Below are 18,069 nucleotides of genomic sequence, written 5' to 3'. Positions count from 1 at the left end.
GACACTGAACACTAAATGTCAGCAGCATGAGTGCGGGGGCCAGTCACATGAGGGGCAGCCGTGGCATGGCAGAGGAAGTGCGGGTATAGCCACTGCACAATGGCAGTGACACATTTGCTACACCCACAGTTGCACTGGAAGAACAGCCCTCACAGGCCAGGCTTGGGCAGCCACAGCAGGATCAGTGTATTTAGTAGACACAGGTGGTGGCAGGGGAGGCCCCAGTGGGGCTCCGTGACACAGAGGCCATCATATACAGTAAAGGATGCATGCCCCAAAGGGCTGCATCTCAGGGCAGCTATGCAGTGCTCAGCAGGGAATGCCAGAAAGGCATTGGAAGGATTTAAGGGGCATGCCACATGGTCTGCAGAGTTGGAGCAAGTCCAGCTAAGAACTTACTGTTAGGTGTTGCCCAGTTTATAGCCCTTGGCTGGAATTCTCTGGAAAACACAAATCACTGAGAGTTGGCTTCTAAAGAGCACCTATAAATGGGAAGAAGAACACCAAAGAATCAAAGATGCCAGAAAAGAAAACAACCCCTGGGATTTGTGAACAGGTGTTCTTGACAGGGTCCCTCACCTAAGCCATTCTTCCGGCACAATTATCACCCAGAGCTGCTTGTTTCTTGGCACCTAGAACACTCCATCGGGAGCTGTTTCCTTTTTTAACTCAATACTCCCAAAGACTGCTCTGGGGATAACAGCTCCCACTCTCAGGGGGAAAAATATCTTTTTAGAGATGGGAGATGACAAAACCATCATCAATAAGCAAGAAAACTCCCAATTATTTTTCTTGAGACACTGTCTTGTGATACATCCTTGTGGGTAGGGCTTCCTGAAGCTTTTTCTCACCATTTTTTCTGAAACTATGACTTTCCAACATTTTTCATTGCATACCCTATTAGTAAAATCATTTTGAACATGCACCACAAATATCTGCATATTTATTCTCTGATTATATTTATGCAATAGTGTGTGTGTGTTGTTTACTGTATTTATAGTGAAAGTTCTAATAGAAGGTGTCCGCTGGGGTGCAGGCATCCCACTAAACAAACACAAGGCAGACAGGGCAAGCATCATACTCCTCAGCTCATGGATTAGTAGACTAAGCCTTGGAGGGAAATAGACTTGACTAGGTCACATAGCCAAAAGTTGCAACACTGGGGTTAAAACTGACTTCCGTACTTTCCAGCTTCTCAGATTTTTCATTCATATGCCTGTAATACCTACCCTTGTTTGTGTTACTAACTTTGTTTTTAGACTCTCCTTTTCTCGCTTAATCACCTAGCCTTGTTTCCACATGAATAAGCTCTCCCTTAGCTGAGAAAGCCAGAGGAACTCCATTAAGCTCCGTCATTTGCAAGGCTTCAGGGACTCCTTACCCACCCCCTTCCTCAAGGAGTTAACTTGTGTAAGCAGACTCTCAACATATCAGAGTCAAATTAACTGATAAGATACTGAAGCAAGCAATGTACAAAGTTCCCAAGATTTTGCTCAAGAGATAACACCGTAAAGCCTTGAGTTTGTGTCCGGCAGAGCCCACATACATAACATCTTATGAAAGATTTAGAGCCCCTGCACGTGGAAATTGTTTGTTTCTCTGTAATCATTTGTCTTTTTAACTATTTACATGTTTTTACTTCTGTAGAATTGTTGCAACTGAGCTCCCCTCCCCTTCCTAACCAGAAGTATAAAAGAAAATCAAGCCCCTTCCTCCAGGCGGAGAGAATTTTGAGTGTTAGCCGTCTCTCCATCGCCGGCTAATAAAGGACTCTTAAATTCGTCTCAAAGTGTAGCGTTTCTCTAACTCGTTCAGGTACAACATGCCAAATATCCCTTTCTACTCATCAGAGTTTGGGAATGGACCAGTCATATCAGTTTTTGGTAATTTCCACATTGTTTCCCTGCTTTACCTATTTTATCGTTATTGCCTATAGCATAAGGTATGCTATGCCATCAGGGTTCTGGAATTGGCTTCTAAAGAGCACCTATGAATGGGGAGGAAGAACATCAAGGAATTAAAGATGCCAGAAAAGCAAACAGCCCCTTGGATTTGAGAACAGGAAACATGCACTTTACACGCCTCATCTCTTTCTGTCCCATCCAGTAAGCAGGGATGATGCAGAGACCTTCCCTGGGTCTCGCCTTGCCCAGGAGTTAACGTGTTCTACGATGTGTTTGTAGAAAGAAGATGGTCTGTCTAGTAGAAAGAGATGTGATGTGATTGACATGGAGTGGCCACTCTTGACACGGGAGACATGGCAATTGTACTTCCCTATATGAGAATGAGGCTGGAAGGAAGGTTGCTTCCCTCAGTCTTTTCTCAGCAGAGGTGTTTTGTAAAACAAAACCAAACAAAATACCAATTCCCTGAAGCAGAATAAAGATAAAGAAACTTAAATATCTGGAAACAAGAAAACCACAAGAGCCAAGAAATGGGCAGCTCAGGGGCCCCAGGAAGTGAGGTGGGATCAGGCAGAAATAGGCTTGGGGAGGAGGATCTGGAAGCTATTGCTGTTTACAGCCAATGTCCTCTCTCTCTCCAACAAGTGGCAGGCCACTGCCCAGTGCTGAAGTCACTGTTTAACGAAGGTGGAGCCTGCCTTTACCTGGTACACCCATATAAGGAAAAGCCTGAGGGCAGGAGCAAGCAGACACCAGCACTGCTCTTTCTCCAAGACTGCCGGCCAGCCGGCCATGCTCTCCTCTGCCAGTCTCCTCCACCACTCTCTATCCCTAGAGCCTGTGGAACCTGCCCGTCTCCCCTCCTCCATCAGACGCACCTGTCTAGGAAACAGGTAAGATGTGAGTGGTCATCTCCCAGAGCTGTGGACCAAGGCAGCCCTCTAAACATTAGTGAGCATGTACAATTTTCTAGAGAGCTTCATGATGTCAATTCTGAGTTCCCACCTACCAAGGTACACATTTAATAGCTCTGGAAACTGGGTGTTTTTGATGCAAGTGGTCCAAGGATATGCTTTAAGAAAAACTAGGGCAAAGGGGGACTTCTAAGAGAAGCTAATCCAAACTTTGCATAGTTCAAGCAAAGACAGTATTTCTTAATCATTCTGTCACCTTTGATTTCTGCTCATTCTAAGTTGTGACCTTGAGGGCTGTGTTTGTCATAAGGACACATTGATGGCAGAAATCATGCTTTCTTTGCGCACTGATGTGTAGTTTCTGATAGATAGTAGGTACTTAATAAATATTTGCTAGAGGGAAGAAGGGGACCTGGGCCCTTTGTTTTCTAATCATCTAGTTTATTAGTTATAGGAATGAAGTTGACAACTCTGGGTTAATCACAAAAGATGGATCATTACAACTTCAGAGATTCAGGAGGTTCCTACATGCCTCTAGTGGTGTCATGGTCACACATGTGTGTCTCTATAACTGCTAAAGTTGTGTAATCTTTGAGATGTGATGCTGTTCCCAGGGAGACAGTTCCAGCTGCTCCGCTTGGACCCAAGTCAACCAGATTAGAATACGTGCAGATATTTTCCCTCTATAGTTGTAGTTGGGGCATGAACTATACTGACTGTCCCATTTGTCCTGGATCACAAGCACAACTTTGTTTACCCCCAAGTGGCATTAACTTGACTTTCAGTCAGATTATCATCTTGAATTGTCTCACCTTTGTACCCACCTTGACACAAGTGTTGTGGGGTTTTTGTTGTTATTGTTTTGAAGTTTGGAGAAGTGACAGCTGCAGGAAGGCTTACTTGTTAGTAGATTGGTTGATGGAAATGTAATAACCTACCAACTGTGTAATAGGCAAAAGGTTTATGTAGCATAAGTTCATTATCCCAATTTGTAGATGGAAAAAGTGAGGGACCTGGTGAGTGACTTGCTGCTAAAGTTTATTCCAGATGCACATGACAGAGCTCGAGTTCTGTTGTGCCTGGTAGGTACCCTGTCTTGTCCCCTAGTTATTTGGTTGTATTCAGTTACCGTCTTGAAAGGACACCTTAGAAAAAAAGGTGCTATGAAGAAATGCACACATAAGGTCAAGCACTGTGGCTCACACTTGTAATCTCAACACTTTGGGAGGCCGAGGGGGACAGATTGCTTGATCCCAGGAGTTCAAGACCAGTCTGGGCAACATGGCAAAACCCTGTCTCTACAAAAATAAATTAAAAATTGGGGATCTGGGAAAAAAATATTAGCTACATGTGGTGGCGCACACCTGTAGTCTCAGCTACTGGGGGCAGGGGGAGGGGTGCCATGGTTGAGGTGAAAGGATCGCTTGAGCCTAGGAGGTTGAGGCTTCAGTGAGCTACGATCATGCCACTGCACTCCAGCCTGAGTGACAGAGCAAGACCTTGTCTCAAAACAAACAAACAAACAAACAAACAAAAATCACCAACCTGCTGGCCCGGAGGCTCACTCCGTATCAAGCATTGTGCCTGATACTTCCACACGGTGAGCTGTGTGATTTGGGGCATACTCCTTAACCTCTTGGAGGTTCTCAGTTTCCTCATCGCTAAAACATGGTAGCAACAGTAATCTACCCCAAAAGATCAGTGAAAGGATCAAATGAGATCATATATGGAAAGCACTTAGCAGTACTTGAGCACATGGCAAGTGCTGAAGACATTTTAGTCATTATTGTTGACATTATTTTAGCCTGGGTTCTCTACAAAACAAAGCCTGAGGCAAAGCTTAAGTGCTACTTAGCGCTTAAGGTAAGACACCAGGTGAGTGAGAATCAGGGAAGTGGGAAATGAGAGGAGAAAGGGGGAAGCAGTGAGGGATGATGGGCCACCACCTGGCCTCTCTTCACGAAGAGACATGGCCAGCCACTTGGCCAAAGCAGGACCCCTCTGGACTGGCACTGCAGATGCATTGTGCCTTGGAACAGTCCATCCGAGCAAGGGTAAAGAGGACATTTATCTGTTGGCTCACTCTCTCTTCTATTATTGTTCAAAGCTTGCCCTATGGGGAGTTAACTGTCCTGCACTTCCAGCTTGTGTCTTCTGACCCCCATGGCAGCCAGTGGGAAAACTAGATCTAATTGCTAGAGGCTTGGCACCTCATCTGAGTCCAGAAGTGGTCAGAAGAGCCACTTCCTTGGATGGAGTAAAAAAGGGACCAAGAGTCCTAGAGACAGGTTGAGGCTAACAGAACCTGAGATAGCACCTAAGAAAGGTTTAATAAAGACTGAATTATCATTAATATCTGCCGAGCACTGTGTATGGCACCAGTGTTCCTGCCTAGATGTCACCTCTTTCTCCCATGAGAAAAACCATAAAGGGGACCTTGGATAGGCTGGCCCATTCCATCTCTCCTCAGTGTTTGGAAGAAGTCAGGTTGAGGGCATCCTAACTCTCTCAGAATTGTCCATGGTGTAGCATGCCACTGATAGACAGCAAGAAAGTCCACAGCCATGGAAAACATCAGAGCAGAATCAAGAGGAGGTGTTGATTTTCTACCCCCCTTGGGACTCTATCTTTTGGACAAGTGTTTCCTAAAGCATGGTTTACGTACAACACTAATTTTGGGGGCTGTTGCTGGGGACTCCTTGATATAAAGCATTTATGATCAAATATTTGGAGGAATGTTGCCTCCTACTCTTCCCTCCTCAGAGAGTTATGATTCCAATTAACTTAAAAAGGCTCTGTTCACACCTGTAATCCCAGACTTTGGGAGGCCAAGGCAGGCAGATTGCCTGAGGTCGGGAATTCGAGGCCAGTCTGGCCAACACGGTGAAACGCCATCTCTACTAAAAATACAAAAAAATTAGCCGGGTACGGTGGCATGCGCCTGTAATCCCAGCTACGTGGGAGGCTGAGGCACGGGAATTGCTTGAACCAGGGAGGTGGAGGTTGCAGTGAGCCGAGGTCGTGCCACTGCACTCCAGCCTGGGTGACAGAGTGAGACTCTGTCTCAAAAAAAAAGGCTCTGAGAAGGCCAAAACAAAGGAACCAGTTGAACTGAGTGCACCAGAACTTCCCATACTGAACTCCAGTTGAAAACACAGCTTTGGACCATGTGTTCATGGGCTCAGTCTCTTTTGTCTTGATTCCTGAATTACCAGGGGACTCTTCTCCACTACACACTACTTTTTGCTTTGCACAAACCCTGTTGAATAAAAAACTCTGCAGTATAAGGGAAGGCTGTGTGGTGCATGAGATGCTTTTACCAATCTGCAGAGCTCGTTCTCCCAGGAAACAACCAGGAAAGTTCAGTCAAGCCTTGTTTCCTCATCTCAATAATGAAGAGTGAACCAGGCGATCCCCAAGGGGTCTCCCAGCCTCTTGTCTCCCAGCCTCTTGTAATCCATGATACTCATGTTGAAAGGCAGCTAAAGGTCACCTCGTCTACCTCGTGCATTGCCTCAGAGATAGACTAGTGAATAAAGAGATGCAAATTTTTAAGACAAGTTGTAGGGGTATGAAGTGGAGGTTTGCCCACTGCCGCCCTCTCTGGTGAGTTGAACATGAGATGGGATGGGTACCATGTCCCACAGTAGTGGCCGGAGCGATGAGCTGCCTCTAAGGACTTGTGCTGGAGGACAGCCAGGACTTGGGGGTTAATATCCTCACTTCAGCCAAGTAAGTCGCGAGGGATGTTTAAAACTGGGAGTAGCCAGGAGGTTTATTTCCTTTCCCTCTGAAATAATGGTCCCTCAGGCAGCACTCTGCCCTCTGATCTCCACTGGACAGCCCTGCCATGTCCACCTCCCATGCCTGTGGACCAGGGTCTGACCAGCACCTCCCACACAACTCAGAGAACTGAGCCAGACCCCGTCCCAGCCTGCAGACCAGAGACACGAGGGGCACTGTCTCCATCAGAGCCACACACCTGCCTTCAGGAGATGCACCCAGTGGCCCATTAGAGACCACTGGTTCTCAAGGGCCTGAGGCCGGAGAGGTGATGGAGAGATGACAGGAAACTTTGCCCCCATTCTCCTCGCCAAACATTCTCTCTTCTCCCCAGTCTAATCCTTAACCAGATGTGGCTGTCAATCAGCTGAACTACATATACCATTAAGCCCCATCTCAGGAAGCTCTAGCTTTCTTGCAGGAACTTAAGATACTGTCAGATGGCATGACCCTGGCGGGAGATGATGGCAGAGGCTTTCTGCAGGGGCTGGCTCCTGGGACTCCAGCCAAAAGACCACCCCAAGCATGTTCTGTCAACCCAGGGGCTGTCCTGAGCCAGTGCTACCATCCCCTCAGACCTGTCCTCAAACTGTCTTCCTCCTCAGCCAGGTCATCTTCCCTAGGTGGGCACGGGGATTCCCCACAGCTCCCTGCCTGTTCTGGAACATAGGCTAGACAGCAAGAGGGGCGGAGGTCTCCCGGGACTGCATCTCCCTCTCTTCTCAGGCAGAGGCTCCCAGGCCTGTACCCCCTGCCCCAGGTCCTGTCCTTCCCACCATCTCCCCAGTGGGCCCTGCACGAGCTGGTTTTTAGGTCATTTATGCTCCTCTCTCTTTCCTCTGTCTTTCCTTCTTGCCTTCAGCCCTCGCCTTCAGAAGCTCTGGCTCTCCCCGTTTCTTAGGGCTGGAGAGGGAAAGAATGACAGAAGGAACAAGGGAAACCTCAGAGGCCTAACCACCACCCTCCCCAGCCTGCCTTTCTCTGCTTCACTCACTCACTTAGACACGTTTACATTCGCATTTACACACACACACACGCATGCACATACACATTCTAAGCTCCTTCTTTTTCTTGTTGCCTTTTAACATATTTAATATAGAAAGCTCTTATTTTTGAAAAACATTTCTCCTCCCACTGGTCCACACCCTGACCCCAGAGATGGGACCCCACCTGCTTGGATGGAAGCTTGCTCCAGAACAAGAAGGTGGGCCTGGGCCTCCATGGGGACCTTCATCGTGTGTCTCTGAGCACCAGGTCTGAAAAGGGAATGGCTCCTTTAGCCAAAGTGCTTGGTCACTGGTACTACTGGATCTGTCTCCAACCCCCCGCCACCTCTCCACCAGAGCTCCCATTCCAGGGCTCAGCCCACTCGCCTCTGCGGCCTCCACAGGTCAGGCCTGAGAGACCCAGAATGACCAGGCACAGACTGGGATGCCCAGGTATCCGGGCCAGGGGTCCAACAGCTGGCTCCACTGTCTTTTCTCTCTCTACTGTGTTGTGGCTAGAGGCAGCGCACGGGGGCGGTGGTCTTTAAAAAGCTCCATCCAAGAGTCACAGCATCTGCATTCCTTGTTTTCCAGCCATGCCTTGAGAATTCACATCTTGAGGGATAAGAAAACAGGGCGATATATGGACACAATTCTGGTGCCCTCGATGCTGGGCTGGGTTGAGAATCCCTTCCCCTGGTGGACTTTGTCCTCTCTGCGTCTGGGCCATCTCATTCCTCCCACTCTCTTCCTCAGTCTCCATCCCTGCTGATTGGCTGTCCCTGGCTTCCTTTCTGTCACCCAGCCCGTCTTTGGCTTTCTCTTTGTGCGGTTGCTCTGTCTTGGCCTCTGCCTCATTCATTTTATTTTTATTTTATTTTATTTTATTTTTTATTTATTTATTTATTTTTTGAGACGGAGTCTCCCTCTGTCACCCAGGCTGGAGTGCAATGTCATGATCTTGGTTTACTTCAACCTCTGCCTCCTGGGTCAAGTGATTCTTCAGCCTCAGCCTCCTGAGTAGCTGGGATTAAAGGTGTGCACCACCATGCCCAGCTAGTTTTTGTATTTTTAGGGTTTTACCATGTTGGTAAGGTTGGTCTCAAACTCCTGACTTTGTGATCCACCCGCCTCACCCTCCCAAAGTGCTGGGATTACAGTTGTGAGCCCCCATGCCCGGCACTCATCCATTTTCTGTTTCTCTTTGTCCATTTAAATGAAAAAGCCTAAGGAGATAGGCCCAGGGAAATCCTTTAAGAATAAACGGATTATATAAGTGTGGCCTCGGCTTCCAAAGAACCTTAAAAAACAGAAAGGAAAAAGACCCCAAACCTAGCCTTCTGCAGTTCAAGCCTTTGGGAAGTGAGCAGGCCCGGAGCCAAGGGTCTGCCTGGGGAGTACTGGTCTGAAACAGTGGCTCTCAAGACCCTGCATTTTAACTTGGTACATGGCAGGCCCCAACCTCCTAAGTCCACCAAATTTGTATTTGTTTCAGAAAAAATTTGAATTAGCTAAATGAGAAGTGCATCTCTTCTTCAAGGATGAAAAAAGAAAAAAACCGTGCCGAGAAATCTAAGCACAGATGAAATATTACACAGTGTTTCCGAGACTCATATAGTTTTAGTTCCCAGAAAAAAGAATGCTCTACCTCGTCCTTAGAATATAGTTGAGTCTACTCAACCCTATCCTAATTGAATGACACCTATCAAATACCCTAGGGAGGGGAAAGGAGGAGATTTCCATGCCAAGACAAGTTTGTTTTTTGTGTGTGTTGGCACAAACCTAAACTTAATTGAAAGGAATAATACATTCTGTGGGTTCCCATTTTTTTGTCTAACAGTATCATTGAGGCTACATAAAACCTGTCATCTCAGTTCCAGAAATATAGAATGTTACAGTGGAAAAGCACTTAGAAGAGTGGGACCAACCTTCTTAGTGTTCCAAGTGGGGAGACCGAGGCTAGGGGAGGGAGCAACGTGCCCAAGGCCCATAGAGTTTAGTGGAGCTACACAGATCCTTTCTGTCAGGCAAACCTTCTCTTGGTTACCCCCAGGGTCTCCTGAGAAGGGCCCATCAGCAGAGCTCTCCAAGCTCCCTTGTGCTATGATTCAGGAAGAGGCTGGGTCCGCACAGCAAGGGCAGTAGGGAGAGAAGAGGCTGGGGTTGCCTTGCCTATGGAACCTCAGAAAGTCGCTTCTGCTTTCTGCCTCTCTTGTGCCAAGCTGATGATCTCCTTGGCAGTCAGCTCCAGTGCTGAACCCAGAGTCACTGGCAGGCAATAGAGAGGTCTATTCTGAGCACTTACTTTCTGGCACCTGTTCCAGGTCTATGTAGCTTTCTACATCTGAAGACACGAGAGAGGCTTCTTTCATTTCATTTCATAGCCTCTTCCCTGGCCCTTGGTGGATTAGAGGTTATCTCAGAGGATGAGAAACACTAGCTTGCCCGTGCACCTCTCAGCCCTGATTAGGCACAAAGTAGGATGCCTTTGGCAGGGACAGAGGCATGCTTTGCTCACAGGCCAGATCACCCCAGCTTTGAAGCTGGGGGCGGGACAGGAGTCAAGCCCAAGCGCTGCCCAAACTTCTCCTGTTTCACCTTGAGCCCCACTTTCCCCTTCTGCAAAGTGAGCCCTGCATAGTCTTCCTCTGAGGTCCGCCTTTCTGGGGGCCACTAATCCCACCGTGGTCTTCAGGCCACACATGCATGGAAGAAACTTGCTGAGATGATTCTGAAGTACAGAGTGGCTCAGGGACAGCACTGGTCTGGCAGTTAAGTTCCATTTTCAAACCCGATGTTTAAGCTCATTCTCACACTTACACCATCTCATATAAGCTCTCTGAGAAGTAGTCACATGTTCTCCCAACTTGCTGTAGATTTGTATCCACACAAAATTCTCTGTCGTCTTCCCTCTCTCTCCCACCCTCCTCTCTTCTTCCTCCTTCCTTTTCCCCTTCTCTGTCTTCCTTCCTCCTTCCTTCTACCCCCTTCCCTTGCTCTCTTCTCTCTCTCTGCTTCACTCTCTCTCTGTCTCCCTCTCTCTCCTCAAAGCCCTGAGGTACACCAAGAAGGTATATAACTGAAAGTGGTTTGCACATCTTTTTCCCACCAGAGAGCAGTTAAGTGCCTATTTTCTCCACTTGGGTAGCTAAATTATTCTCGATGTGTTAAACAGTGTAATTAAACATACACATACACACACAAGTGCGCAGACCCCTTCCCCCACCCTTGTTCCTTGTCAGCAGAGAGAGCGTCAGCCCCAGCCTTCAAGCTCTGTTAGTTTTAATTTGAGTTGTGGAATTAGTAATGGGTTTTGCTGGAACACTGTTGTGGGAAATAGATTGCTCCTCGTGCAGGGTTTGGGCACCATTTCAAATGAGTATTTGTTAAGGGGAAAACCGTCCCCTGTCGTGTTCTGCTACATTACATCAGATTTATTTCCATTGTTCTGAAAAACACCAGCCAGGAGAGGGCCGCATGCAGCACTTCTGGGCAGGGAACCATTGAATGCAGCTTCCTGTTTCATAGCTGATTGAAAACAAAATGCAAGCAAAATTACCCTTTGTTGCTGGGATATGCTAGGAGCATCCTGCGGACAGGGACACCAGGGCAACCTGTCACTGAGGCAGGGAGGTGGTCCCATCACTGGCAGAAAGTCGCTAAGTGGTTTAGTACCCAAAATATGACGCTGACGAAAAGAAGAGAGAGCCCAGCAGGTTGAAGTTGGAAGGGATCTGCCCAATCCAAGGGCTCTTCTGGGCCGCTGTGTAGAGTCATCCAGCCTCTGCTCAACCATTTCCACCCAAGACTGTTCACGGCCTTCCTTGTTCTGTGGTAATTCATGTCATTAGCAGTTCTCTTCTTCAATACCATCCAATAAGGCTGCATGCGAATATTTACACTTAAAAGTAAATGATTTAAAATTGAATAAAAATTAAAATCCAGCCCCTGAATTGCACTAGCCATCTTTCAAGTGCCCGATAGCTACATATAGCCAGTGGCCACTGTCTTAGACAGCACAGATATAGAACACGTCCATCATTGCAGAAAGTCTAATCAAAATCACACTTCCCCAAATTTCTGACTCTTTCCACCCTCTGAACTGTACAGATCACATGTTCTTCCTTTGCATTCATATCCTTTCCACTGGACATGTATTTGGCCCCAGGGACACCTGGCTGTCATGTAGGACAGGGTAAGCAGAGGAGGAGAAAGCCCCCTGGGACAGGGTAGAGGCTGTGGGACACTGGCCCAGCTGGAGATGCAGACAGCGTGGTCTACAGCATGGCTCAGGGCCAGAGGTAAATGTGCACGCAGTGTTTCTGCCAGGCAGGTGGAGGAGGTGACAGTCTCAACACATGGAAAGAACACAACTCCGGAACCTGGAGAGACCTGAGGTTGGGAGTTCAGAGGTGACTGGCAGGTGCCTGGCATGCCCATCAGCTGGTACAGGGTTGTAGTCACTGGGCTCAAGTTCAGGGCCAGGCAGGACTCTCAAGGAGTTTCTGATAGCGTAATACACAAGCTTTTACTATGTGCCACACCAAGCCCTTAACAAGAATCTTCTCATTTAATATCTATCTGCTGCTACAAGGCTGGTTTTATTACCTCCACCTCCCATCCACTTTATACATAAGGAAAGGAGGCTCAGAGATATTAAGAGTATTGGCCAAGATCATTCAGTCAGTAAGTGACAGCTGGATTCAAACCCAAGTTTCAACTTGATTCTATGTGCCTGTGAGCACCGTTCCATGCTGTCTCTTTTTCCTTTTTCCTTAAGACACAAGGCAGAGTTCAGTTTCCTGAACTGGAGCATAACCTTGGCGGTATAGAAACTCAGGGGTTGGGAGTACGGTTGTGGTGCCAGAGGTAGTTAAATATCTGCTCTCTTAGAGCAGGATTATTCTGGAGGGAGGGGGACCTGGGCTGCAGGGGCTGAGTCTGAGAGTCACTGAAGGCCCCTCAGTTGGCCTTCTTCCCAGTAAACCTCTCTAGATCTCCAACTCTTCCTCCCAGGAAGGGATTTCCAGGCTTCCTATCTATTTAGCTGGACTGCCTCCTGCCCGTATGGCACATTTTTGCCAATATGAAAATTTGCCACCTCTTTCAGGTGGATATAACTGCATGCCAGGAGCCCATGCTTGCAAGCAATGGGCTTGCCTCCCTGCCAGGCACCCTTATGTTACTCAAACACTCATTTTCAGATACCATTGAGAGTACTGATGAGCCTCTTGGAATGTGGCCCCTAGAGCTGAACACAGATATCCATGTGGGGTCAAGAGCGGCTTTGTACAAGGTCCTGGGGCTAGCCTGTCTAAAGCAATGCCTTACTGCTGTTGAAGCTGGTCAGAGCCTGCCACATCTTTCATAGTTTTGTCTCATTTTAAATAGGAAGTCAAGTAAGGCATACAAAATATTTCCAAAATGAAATTTACCCAAGTCAGATCCTGCTCACTATTTACTTGCATAGTTAACTTTTTAAACGTAAAGACAGTTTTGCAGTTTCCTTAGTTAATTTCATCTTCTTGGTTTTGAAGTCATTTAGAATTTTGATTCTGCTATCTGCTTGGTTAGTTGTTCTTGATTTCCACTATTAAAAATGATGAAAGAGTTGAAAAGGATCTTCATTTTTATTTCAACATCTTCTTTAAGGATTAAGATAAAAATGTAGAATAGGACAGGACACGGGACAGAACTCTGTGACTATTACAATGCAATGATTCTTAGCTATTCCAGACCATTCATCCATAATCTCTGGGTCAAACTGCGAATTCTATTTACTACACTGTATTCTACTTTACTATGTTAATCTAGTCGACACACAGGGAATAGGTGGAGATTTTATCAAATACATTTTAAAAATCAAGGTATTTATATATATATCTTCCTTCAAAGTAAGGACTCTATTTTGGGAAAGAAAGGAAAAGGGAGGGAAAATTAAGTAATTGGCTTTGGCAAAGCTATATTTGCCAATACAGATACCAGCATTATTTCTTAAGTACTCAAAGTATTTCTCTGCAAGTCTGTTTCAGAATTTTGATATATATGTTGGACTTCTTAAAAATATTATTATAGAGCTACAAGAAAATTTTAAATCAGTGTTTCGGAAGAATGTGTTGATTACAAATTTTCTATTTTAAAAAGAGAATCTCTTACAAAGTTTCTTATATTAAATTCCCATAAGAATTACTATTGGCTCAATTTATAAAAATTAAACTTATAAGCAAATATTTGTAGTACATTTGTATTAGTGTAAAGAATATTGATGTTCATCAAAAGACACTGTAAAGGAGTTAAGAAGACACGACACAAACTGGGAGAAGATATTTACAAGACATATGACCAATGAAAGACAAATATGCAGAGTGAGTAGTGAATTCCTACAAATCAATAAGAAAAAGACAACTCAATAGACAAATGGGCACAAAATATGAATATTCATTCCTCAAGAGAGGGAACATGAATGGAGAATAAACATAGTGAGAGATGCTCAATCTTACCAGTAATCAGAGAAACAAATTAAAACCATAGGAGTTGCCACTTACTCCCACGAGATGGGTACAAATAAAAAGCCTGCCAATACCAAGAGTTAGTGAGGATATATAGCAATGGCAACTCTTTTACACTGTTGGTGAAATTATAAATTGGTACAACCTTGGAAAATAATTTGGCATACTTAATGAGGTTGAGTATGTGTGCTCCCTAAACCCAAAATTCTACTTGTAATGTAAACTAGAGAAACTCTTGCATGTTTATCAGGAGATACGTACAATAACATTTATAGCATAATTTTTCATTAAAACAAAGAGAAGAGCATTAAACGTCCATTGAGAGAAGAAGTACAAGTAAATCATAGGATAACATACAGCAGTGAGATAAATGAAATCCTGCTGCTTTTTAACCATCGGGTGCAGGGGGAAGCAAATTACTGAAGACTATATAAACTATATACAGCATTTAATTTTTGAAACAACTCTACTTAGAATATATAAAAACTGTATATATTTAATGTGTAAACTGATGAGTTTTGACACGTGTATACACATGTGAAATCATCATGACACTCAAAATAAAAAATATTTCTATCACCCCCAAAAGTTTTCTCATAACCCATTCCTCCCTCTATCCTCATTTCTGAGCAACCACTGAACTTCTTTCTATCACGGTACATTAGTTTGCATTTCTAGGATTTTATATAAATGGAGTCATATAATATGTATTCTACTTTGACTGGCTTTCACATAGCATAATGATTTTAGAGATTTATTCATGTTGTTGCATGTATCAATAATTCATTTCTTTTTATTGCTGAGTAGTACCTTATTTTATGGGTACATCACAATTTATTCATTCACTTTTGACGGACATTGGGTTGTTTCCAACTTTTGGCTATTAAATATAAGTCTGTTTTGATTATGCACAAGTCTTTGTGTGAACATATGCTTTCACTTTTCTTGGGTAAATTCTTAGGACCGGAATGACTGAATCATTTTGTAAGTGTATGTTTTAACATTTTAGGAAACTGCCACACTGTTTTCTAATGTAGTCATACCAGTTTACATATCTACCGAGAGTGTATGAAAGTTCCAGTTTTCCATCTCCTCATAAACAGTGTGATCAGTCTTTTTAAATTTTAGGCCATTAGAAAACAGTCTATAGTGAGCTTTTGCTGTGGTATGAATTTGCATTTCACTGATAACTTATGATGTGGAACATCTTTTCATGTTGGGTTATTGCCTGTTTTTATATATTATTTGGTGATGTGTCTATTCAAATCTTTTGGCCATTTTAATGGGTTTTTTTCTTATTATTGATTTGGAAGAGTTCTTTATATGTTGTGGATTCAAGTCCTTTGTCTGATATATGTGCTGCAAATATTTTCACCTAGTCTGAAATATGTATTTGTGTTTTTTAATGGTGTCTTTTAAACCTTTAATGAAGTCTAATTTATCAATTTTTTTTCTTGTATGGCTCATATTTTTTTGTATTCTATCAAAAACACATTTACCTATCCCAAGTTTGCAAATGTTTTCTTCTGAAAGTATTATAATTTAAGTTTTACCTTTAGGTCTATGATCATTTTGACTTGGTTTTTGTGTATGGTGTGAAGTAAAATCCATGTTTGTTTGTACTTTTCCCATTTAGAAATCCTGTTGATCCAGCACCATTTTTTTGGAAAGACTTTTATTTCCCCCATTGAATTGCCTTGAAACCTTTCTCAAATTAATTGGCCATATATTTGTTGATTTATTCTAGATTCTCCACCCTTCTCCATTGATCTATTTGTCTATATTTTTGCCAGTACAGTAGCTTTTTAACATGTGTTGAAGTCAGATTGGGTAAGTCCTTCAGTTTTTTCTTCTTCTTAAAAATTGCTTTGGTTATTCTAGGTTCCTCACATTTAGATGTAAATCTTAGAATCCGCTTATCAATTTCTAACCAAAAAAAAAAAAAAGCACGCTAGGATTTTGGTTGGGATTGTATTGAACCTATAGAGAAATCTGGAAAAAACTGCCATCTTGGCAGTATTGAGCCTTCCAATAAATGAACCGGATATATCTCCCCATTTATTTAATTCTTCTTTAATTTTTCTCAGCAATGTTTTATAGTTTTTTGTAGATATCTTAATATCTTTAATGTTAGATTTTTTCCCAAGTATTTTGTATTTTAGATGTTACCATTCTGCTATTTTTTGTTGCTATTAAATAATAATACAATTTTTAAATATTAACCCTGTATCTTGTGACCTTACTAAATTTAAGTATTAGTTCTAGTAGTTGTTTTGTAGATTTCCTACAATCAAAACACCAAAATAGGACCAGTTCTCTTCTTGTTTCTAATCTTTTTGCCTTTAATTTTCTTGTTGCATTGACTAGGACCTTCACAACAGTGGTACATAGAACTATAACAATGGGCATGGATTCTGATCGTAAAGGGAAGAAAATGTACTTTCCATCATTAAATATTATGTTAGCTATAAATTTTTCACAGATACCCTCCTGAGGATGTTACCTACTATTTCTAGTTTTCTGAGAGTTTTTATCATAAATTATGTCTTTGTAGCTTTTTACTGTGGTAGATTGCAGGTGGATTTTTAAAAATATAAATCAACCTAACATTCCTGGAATAAACCCAACTTATGATGTGGTATCTTCTTTTTTTTTTTTTTTTTTAACAATATTGGATTTGATTTGCTAAAATTTTAAGGCTCTTTGCTTCTCTATTCATGAGAATATTGGTCTGTAATTTTTTTTGAGGAAGAAGACTTCTTTATGAGGTTTTGTTTTTAGTATTTTGCTGAGCTGATAAAAATAAGTTCAGCTATATTTCCCTTCTTGTCTATTTTCTGAGGAAGTTCATGTAAGATTAGTGTTACTCTGTCCTTGAAGGTGTAACAGAATTCACTGGTGAAACTATCTGAGCCTGGGGGTTTCTTCTGGAGAAAGCTTTTGATAGTAAATTCAATTTCTTTACTATATATGGCATTATTCAGATTTTCTGTTTCTTCTGTGTCAACTTTGATAAATTGTATTTTTCAAGAAATTAATCCATTGTATGCAGCTTAGCAGATTTGTTGGCATTGGGTTGTTCATAATATTCTCTTATTAGCCCTTTAATGTCTATAGGACGTGTGATGATAACCCCTTTATCATATGATAATATGGGCAATTTACATTTTCTCTCTTTCACTCTTGATCAAGTTGACTAGGGGTTTATTAATGTTGTTGATCTTTTCAAAGAAGCAGATTTTTGCTTTGCTCATTTTATCTGTTGTCTGTCTTCTGTTTGATTAATTTCTGCTCTTATCTGTCTTCTGTTTTACTAATTTCTGCTCTTATCTTTCTTGTTTATGTCCTTCTGCTTATGTCAGGTCTTCCTAACTCTCTTATGATATTATCTGACTCATAAATTATTTAAAAGTGTATTTAATTCCAGATATTTGAGGTTTACCTAAATATTCTATTGTTATTGAATTCCTCCTGTGAATTTTCATGTAGAAGAACAACACATAGTTCAGGGAAAAGAGAGAAACTGGGACAATAAATGCCCTTTTCATGTTTCTGGGCAGATGTAATTTAGGTAATTTATCTGTGTATTCTTACAACTATTTATTTCTGAGAGAGAGAAATACAAGCAGGTTAGGACAAGATTAGTCAGATAAATAAATAGTAATGAATATCTTTTCATAAAATATTTCATGGTTTAAATCTCCTTCCATATATTTTCTTATTTGATTCTTCAACAAAGTATCATGTGTCCATTTGACAGATGAAGAAACTGAGGTGCTTAGTGTGTACGGGGTAGAATGAGGACTTGAGTCAGGATGTTCCGAAGTCACTTAATTCTTGTGCATCTTTTCCATGAAATATTTATAAAAGTTCTCCAATAAAAGGACTTATTGGTTATATGTGTGAAACACTGGGAGCAAACTTAAGTTTCTTTATCAGAGGGCTTCTTGGAGCTTTTTGTGAATTTCTGTAA

The 18,069-nt window shown here is 42.9% G+C and overlaps 1 protein-coding gene across 1 annotated transcript in view; it reads left to right on the top strand.

Annotated features, from left to right (window-relative positions):
• Positions 1–2,712: 2,712 nt before the first annotated feature.
• The window catches only part of LOC105479703 (calpain 13), a 111,524-nt gene continuing 96,167 nt past the window's right edge, over positions 2,713–18,069 (top strand). The window contains exon 1 of the mRNA XM_071076461.1: positions 2,713–2,797. The gene's annotated coding sequence lies outside the window, so the exon portion shown is untranslated. The remainder of the gene's footprint in view (positions 2,798–18,069) is intronic.

This window comes from Macaca nemestrina, chromosome 13, assembly GCF_043159975.1.
Source record: "Macaca nemestrina isolate mMacNem1 chromosome 13, mMacNem.hap1, whole genome shotgun sequence".
Classification (NCBI taxonomy): domain Eukaryota; kingdom Metazoa; phylum Chordata; class Mammalia; order Primates; family Cercopithecidae; genus Macaca; species Macaca nemestrina.
This window is presented reverse-complemented; position numbering and strand designations above follow the sequence as displayed.